The following is a 7,706-nucleotide window of genomic DNA, read 5'->3' on the forward strand; positions in this document are numbered from 1 at the left end:
AAAATAAAATGGCTGTGTCGCTCTCATTTTGTGTATGTTCACAACCTATATTTTGTTTTGGAAGAGAGAGAGCTTTTATATACCACGGTTAACACGTTTAGCACAAGTAAAATATAAATGTTGATAACATTTTGAAATTAATTTGGTTTTCACAAGAAAAAAAAAATTTATAGGGCCACATTATCATACACTTTACAATCTTACATCATCCTAATCTGTACTCCTTTTCATCTATTGACTTTTTCTACCTTTCTAGGTCATCCCTTTCTCCCATCATTTTGTAACACTATTTTCTTATTTATCTTCCCTCTCCCTCCCCTCCCCCCCCCCTCCCCCGTTGCAGGAAATCCATGGCTGCTGATCATAATGCTCATTACGAGTCTTGCAGTCCGTAAAGACGTCTGAAGATATTTTATGGCTATTTTTCCTATTTGCATTCTAAATAACTTATGTAACAGTGAAAAGCAAACCGTAGTCGTTGGAGCATGCTGGGTACACGTGAAAAGCACCTAGCTTTTTTTTTTTTTTTTTCCTCCATCTACCAGGGGCACTTGCCTTCATGTTTAGAGCATGAACATCCGAATTTACATAATATTTCTAAAATACATTTAGACTGTTTTCCTTTGACATACTGGAAAAACTGAAAATCCTTTGATCACCAAATGTAAAAATAAAATAAAATCGATTGTTGTGTGTCTGTCGGGGGGGGGGGTTTACTGTAAATATTGTTGCATATTGTATACAATTGCTCAGGTGAGAAATGTGCCTTTTCCACTAAACACTGCTCGTGTTTAGAGTAGACTGTATTTTATTGCTTTTCTTTTTTTTCTTTTGTTAGGTGGGAGGTTTTCTTAGATGATCATAGATTTTTCTGGCTCTTGCCATGATTCTCCCTTTTGTGAATGCACTAAATATTTCTGTAATGCATTTGCAAATTTACAGTAAATTAGGATATTTATTCCATTATTGGTCCTCCCATTGTTTTCATTTGGAACACAGTACTTATCCCAAGTACAGCTGCCTTTCAGGATTTTGGAATGGCTTTTGCAAGTAGTTTAATTCATTAAAATCTTAATATAGCACCATACCGTTAATAGCTTTGTTTTTGCGGTGTGGTTTGTGGGCTTTTTGTTTGCATGCATTGGCTCTCATAGCTCTTTGTGCGAGAACTCTAGAATGCCTCTCAACTGTCCCAATTTCAGCAGGACAAACCTGATTTCATGGTCCTGTCCTGCTTAGAGGCTATTTTATTTGAGACTGAAGAGGTACAGGCCAAGCTCACACACCCCTTCAGTATTCAGACTTGCCTACATTCTAGACAGTCTCACTCATTATATGCATCGACAATGACTCGAGCTGCGTCACTGGCTAGGCCCTCCTATGTCGATCTCCCCACCAGCCCCATTTCCCACGGCACAGTGTTGGGAGGTACGCATTGGGAACTATGAGTTTAGTTAACAGAGAAGATGACTCCATATATAATGAACACAATGCAAAGAGCTAGGGATGTGTGTGGGATTTAGCACCATAACCTATTCAAAGAGCATAGATAGACTTGATGTTTGGAGTGTCCACTTGGGTAGCAAATTTGATTAAAATTTTAAAAAAATAAAGTAAAATAAATATATGTGGGTTTTGTGATATCTGATGCATTGTGTGTTGATTTATTATTTGGGTTTTTTAAAATAAATATTTATTTATGGTGTTGATGAAGTTATGTAATGTCAAAAGGCCCCTTTTCTGCTCTTCGAGAGGCCTTTGCATGAATAAAGGGCAGTTGCTAAACACATCAACCAGGATGGGGAATTAATAGATTTTATAACTACTGATCACATTGCACTGCTATTAAACCTGTTAAACGATAATGTGAATTGTTAAAATAACTGGTTGGAGGTGGAATTTTTTTTTTATCTCTTAGGTTATTTTTCTTTTGAGACTTTTATTTAACAAATGTATGAATGCAGGTAAAATAAATGTAATGCTTTAAATAATTTAATTGCAATATACATTGCCTTCTTAGACTTGCAATTTAATTATAGAATGTATATATTATATGTAGATAAAAAAAAATCCATGGGATTTGCCTACTTTATCATGTTCATACACTTGTGTTTTAAAAATGTTTTTGAAAAAGCTATTTTACAATAATTGCAAATAATTATGGCTTTATGTATGCTTTGTGTTATGTTTTCAATAAATGCTAAAATATGAAAACTCTTACTCCTTTTTGTATGTGTATACATCCTTTTCGCTGCTTACTTATTCTGTTTTAATAAACCTAATTAATGGCAGAAGCGGGAGTATATTACATTGAGGCATTTGCTGATTAAATTCAATTGTGCTTTTCCTCCTCACTTCAATTGTGATATATATATATATAATATGGAGAGGGACACACACACACACACACCATGCAATCTTTTTGGGTTGAAGAGAGAATTGAGGGTAATGTTTAGAGTGTTAAGCAGGTACAAAAATGAAAAATAATACATTTGTCAATGGCCTGTTACTTTACCTTGATGGAGGCTTACACCATTCCAACGTGTGAGTCAGAGGAGCATGACACCTTTAATTTCTCTGTCAGTGACACTGATAGAGCTTCTGGTGATTGTGCTCCAACCATAACACCATCTAAAAGGAAGCACCAATAATGGCCAGCTGTGTTTGAGGGAAAACTGGGTGCCCCAACATTTCACCAGTTAAGAAATGTAAATCTCTGTTTAGTTTGGAAAAATTACACCTCAGAGAGGATATGATGGCATTATACAACTATATTCGGGGCCAATACAAAGCATTGTCTCGAAATCTATGCATAAACAGGACTATACATGGGACACAAGGTCATGCATTTAGGTGAAGGAAAGGTTTTTGTTTTTTTGTGTTTTTTACAGTTACAATAACTATGTGGAATTCTCTGTCTGAAGAGGTGGTTTTATCAATCTATACAGATGTTTAAACAGCAATTGGTTGAATACTTGCAAAAACATATTCAGGGATATAATTGATTTAATTCAAAGGAGATGACTGCCAATCTGTGGTCAAGAAGGAATTTCTTCCTAGTTTGTTGCAAAATTGGAAGCACTTCAAACTGTTTTTTTACTTCTTTCGGATTAACAGCAAAAAAAGATGTAAGCAAGACTGAACTTGATGGACAGTTAACTCTTTTTAGCTGTGTAACTCAAAACTTCCAATTGTGTCAGGGGAAAACTGGGTACCTCCACATTTTACCAGTCCTAAAATGCTCAATTTTTGCAACCGCTGGCCTCACAACCAGCAGCTACTCTAGTTTAGTGATCACATTAACTGCCCCTCTAGAAATGACTCCTTGTATGACAGGCTACACAAAATTAGGCTCCTAAAAATTTGCAGAAACCTACAACCCTGACCAGAACATTTGTATAGATAAATCGCAGTATATTCCATCTAAGCAAGCTCGCTCGGAATTAAATGTTGTAAGCAGTGCACATGCAACACTTTTAATACCTGGGCATTTCACATAGGAGTGTTAAATAAAGTCTCACTTATGGCTAGACCATTATTGCACTAGCATAGATTTATTTAATTTTGACACCATAGCCTGTGGCACGGTGCGGAAGAATCAGAAAGGTTCCCTCTAGCAAAACCATAAAGAAACAACTGCATTTTGTCATGATATTCTGTCTACTCAAATATACAATAAGCACTAAATCCACACAATGTGGATAAGTGCAACCTGGAGTAAAGTAAGTATCCTACAGGGTATAGTATATGCTCAATATCTATATAAAGAGAGTGAAATTGATGAAGGATAACCATTCAGGCTGCAATAAAGTGAAATGAAAAAACTGGCCTTGTAAGGCTACTCCTATACCTAGTTGGTGAGTATAATATAATGATATGGGGTAATCCAATAAATGTACCGTGCTTTAAATATAGAGGGTTTTATTATACAGACCTATTCATAGCATAATCCATATGTACAGAAAATCAAAAGGCCTCCCCACTATTGTTTAGTAAAAAAGATAAGGGTGGAGAGGGTTGTACTATCGCTTTGGACATTTAAGGTATTCTCTGTGTATATAGTCAGTTAGTACTATCCTAATTGACTCCTGAATCAATACTTAAGTAATCCCCTATGTGGTGGGTGGTTAAATAGGAGATAATTCAGTACCAAGATATTGCAAGTATATTAATAAATGATCAAGTAGTCGATGGTAAAGTGACATAATTTGTTAAATAGAGAAAAAATGACAGAAGCCTCTCTCCCTGGTAATCTAACGAGATAAGTAAATGACATACACTGTACATAAAAGAATGAGAATATTTGGAAGGAGAAAATTCCCTAAATCACTAATACTTACTAGGCATGTGCATGGGGAAACCTTTCGGTTCGGTTCGGCATACCGAAATTCGGCAACTTCGACACTTCAGAATTTCGGCACTTCGGGACCTCTTTTGCAGCCGCTTAGTAGATAATTCCCTAATTCCCACGGTATTAGGGAGTTATCTACTAAAAGGCTGAAAGACCTAAATTGGTCTTTCAGCCAAATTTACTAATACTAAGTAAAAATTAAAAGTATTAGTACATTTTGCCCCTATTCGCTATACCGCGAGTAGGGGCATGTCTAGTAAATAGTGAGAAGCCTGTGGCTAACGTCCTCCCCCCTGGCCTCCACCCCTGAGCAGTGGGTGGGGGCCCTAAATACTAATAAGGGGGGACCTACTGTCATCCCCCCGGGCCCCCACCCCTGAGTGGTGGGTGGAGGCCCTAAATACTAATAGGGGGGGACCTTAGGTCCTCCCCCCTGTCCCCCACCCCTGAGCGGTGGGTGGGGGCCCTAAATGCCAATGGGTGGGGGGGGGACCTATTGTCCTCCCCCGGCCCCCACCCCTGAGCGGCGGGTGGGGGCCCTAAAAAAATTACCTCCCCCACCAGGTGACTAGGGGTCCCCAAATCCCTAGTCACCCCCTCCCCCCCTAAAAAAAAATATCCCCCTACCTACCCCTAAAAAGAATGAGGGGGAGACCTTTAACTAAGTACCTGTAAAAAAAATGAAACTTACCATTCAATGTTTTCTTTCTTCTAAAATCTTATTTTTTCAGCCCCAAAAAAGGCCAAATAATGATCCATAAGAACCGACGCAATTAAAAAAAAAAAAACGAGCGCAAAAAAATTATAATCCATCTTCACCCATGGAGGGCTCCGCGCAGACTGCTCTGCAGGGCGGGGGAAGGCTTATAAAGCCTTGCCCGGCCCTGCAATTAGGCTCAGAGCACTCTGATTGGTGGGTTTAAGCCATCCAATCAGAGTGCTCTGACAGGTAAATGAAGAGACTGACAGGTAAGTCTCTACATTTACCTGTCACAGCACTCTGATTGGTGGGTTTGAAATCCACCAATCAGAGTGCTCTGTGACATTTTACACAGCGTGGGAAAGTTCTTTGGAATTTTCCCACGCTGTATAATTTGACTCATAACTCTCTGATTGGTGGATTAAGTAACCCACCAATCAGAGTGCTCTGAGCCTGATTGCAGGGTGGGGCAAGGCTTTATAAGCCTTCCCCCGCCATGCAGAGCTCAGTCTGTGCGGAGCCCTCCATGGGTGAAGATGGATTCTTTTTTTTTTTTTTGCGCTAGTTTTTTTATTTTTTTTTATTGCGTCGGTTCTTATGGATTTTTATTTGCCCTTTTTTGGGGCTGAAAAAAGAAGATTTTAGAAGAAAGAAAACATTGAATGTTTTATTTTTTTTACAGGTACTTAGTTAAAGGTCTCCCCCTCATTATTTTTAGGGTGAGGGGGGTAGGTAGGTGGATATTTTTTTTTAGGGGGGGAGGGGTGACGATGGGTTTGGGGACCCCTAGTCACCTGGGGGGAGGTAATTTTTTTTAGGGCCCCCACCCGCCGCTCAGGGGTGGTGGCCGGGGGGAAGACAATAGGTCCCCTCCTCACCCATTGGTATTTAGAGCCCCCACCCACCGCTCAGGGGTGGGGGCCAGGGGGGAGGACCTTAGGTCCCCCTCCTTTTTTACTGTAGGGCCCCCACCCACCGCTCAGGGGGGAGGACATTAGGTGTGTCCCCCTTAATATAATTTAGGGCCCCCACCCACCGCTCAGGGGTGGGGGACAGGGGGGAGGACATTAGGTCCCCCCCTTATTATAATTTAGGGCCCCCACCCACCGCTCAGGGGTGGGGGCCAGGGGGAGGACATTAGGTCCCCCCCTTATTATATTTTAGGGCCCCCACCCACCGCTCAGGGGTGGGGGCCAGGGGGAGGACACTAGGTCCCCCCTTATTTTACTGTAGGGCCCCCACCCGTTGCTCAGGGGTGGGGGCGGGGGTGCAATAGGTGGGGGCTCAGGAGGGGGGACCTTTTTTTTTATCAGTGAGCAGCCACAGGCTGCTCACTGTTTAATAGACATGCACCTACTCGCGGTATAGCGAGTAGGGGCATCATTTACTAATACTAAGTATTTTTTACTTAGTATTAGTAAATTTGGCTGAAAGACCAATTCAGGTCTTTCAGCCTTTTAGTAGATAGCTCCCTAATACCGTGGGAATTAGGGAGTTATCTACTTATTCATTCCTGTCATTACATTGACAGGCTAAGTAACTTACATTTTATATGAATGTATGTTTCTTGATTGTTGTAAGTGTTGCAAATGCTTACAGCTGAATCCTGGCTATGTTTGTATACTTTTTATTTAAAATTGTATACAATGTAACATTCTTCTTCTTTCGCTGGGTAAGTATATTAGTACTTAGGCAATACTGTGCTTCAGAACTTCGGCACTTTGACACTTCGGCACTTTGGAACTTCGCACTTCGAGACTTCAGAAATTCTGTAATTTCGGAACTTCGGGAACTTGGCCACTTCGGCAATTCGGCACTTCGGCAATTCGGACATTAGGAAGTACCCGAATGTCTGAATTGCCCGAAATTCGTCCTAATTCATATTCGGACCGAAACAAATTGCACATGTCTAATACTTACAATTGTTGTACTTTGTTAGCCTATGTATAGTATTGTGTATGTGAGGCAGTGTGTGTGTATAGCAGTGTGTCGTTGTCTAAATGTGTATATATAAACACACACGCAGACTGCTAAATATGCACACATATGCAGACTGCTGAATATGCAGAGACTGTTGAATACACAGACTGCTGAGTACACACACGGAGACTAGAAGAATTTGAATGGTAACTAATTTTGTGACTTGGGTTCCGGGTACCTGCGATCTTTGTGTAGGTAAGGGATATTTGCAAAGACTTTCTGTAGATTGCATTACCTATTCCTCCTATTATCCTTAAGGTTGGGTAAATTTCACCATTGGACGCCACAGTGTTTTTTTCCTATGCTGGTAGTGGTTATTCTGTTATAACCTTTTTTGTGATACTTTTTATTGACCTTTTACATAGTAGCAGCTACTTGCTTTTATTGAACTTTTTGTTACGTTATCTGATTTGCAAAACTTACAAATACATGGGATATTTTTCACTGTTATTTACTTGTGAATACACACACAGAGACTGCTGAATACACATACACAGACTGCTGAATATACACACACAGACTGCTGAATATACACACACAGACTGCTGAATATACACACACAGACTGCTGAATATACACACACAAACTGCTGAATGCACGCACACACACACAGACTGCTGGATACATTCACACAAACTGCTGAGTACACACCCACATACACATATACTGCTGTAC

This window comes from Pelobates fuscus, chromosome 1, assembly GCF_036172605.1.
Source record: "Pelobates fuscus isolate aPelFus1 chromosome 1, aPelFus1.pri, whole genome shotgun sequence".
Taxonomy (NCBI): domain Eukaryota; kingdom Metazoa; phylum Chordata; class Amphibia; order Anura; family Pelobatidae; genus Pelobates; species Pelobates fuscus.